The sequence below is a fragment of the Propithecus coquereli genome, unplaced genomic scaffold (genome assembly GCF_000956105.1).
Source record: "Propithecus coquereli isolate 6110/MARCELLA unplaced genomic scaffold, Pcoq_1.0 Scaffold342, whole genome shotgun sequence".
Lineage (NCBI taxonomy): Eukaryota > Metazoa > Chordata > Mammalia > Primates > Indriidae > Propithecus > Propithecus coquereli.
In genome coordinates, this window is record NW_012149086.1 from 432480 (window position 1) to 433290 (window position 811).

Below are 811 nucleotides of genomic sequence, written 5' to 3' on the forward strand. Positions count from 1 at the left end.
TTCACTGCTGAATTCTACAAAGTATTCAAAGAAGAACTAATACCATGCTACTTAAACTATTCCAAAAAAATTGGGGAGGAGGGAATACTCCCAAACTCATTCTACATGTCTCCCTGGTACCAAAACCAGACAAAGACATAACAAAAAAAGAAAACTGTAGGCCAGTATCTCTGATGAAATATATATGAAAATCCTCAATAAAATACTAGCAAACTGAATTCAACAACACATTAAAATGATGATTCATCATAAACAAGTTGGACTCATTCCAGGTATGCAAGGATGGTCCAACATACACAAATCAATTAATGTGATGCATCATATCAACAGAACAAGAGACAAAAACCATATGATCCATATCAATTGACGCTGAAAAAGCATTTGATAAAATTACACATCGCTCCGTGATAAAAACTCTCAATAAACTCAGTAGAGAAGGAACGTACCTTATCACAGTAAAAGCCATATGAGACAGAAAAACAGCTAGTATCAGTAAATGGGGAAAAACTGAAAGTCTTTCCTCTAAGATCTGGAACAAAACAATGATGCCCACTTTCACCACTGTTATTCAAAATAGCATTGCAAGTTCTAGCTAGAGCAGTCAGACAAGAGAAAGAAATAACGAGCATCCGAATTGGAAATGAAGAAGTCTAATTTGCCTTGTTTGCAAAGCATATGATCTTATCTATAAGTAGAGAAACCCAAAGACGCCACCAAAAAACTATTAGAGCTGATAATCAAATTCAGTAAAGTTTCAGGATATAAAATCTGCATACAAAAATCAGTAGCATTTCTATATGCCAACAGCAAA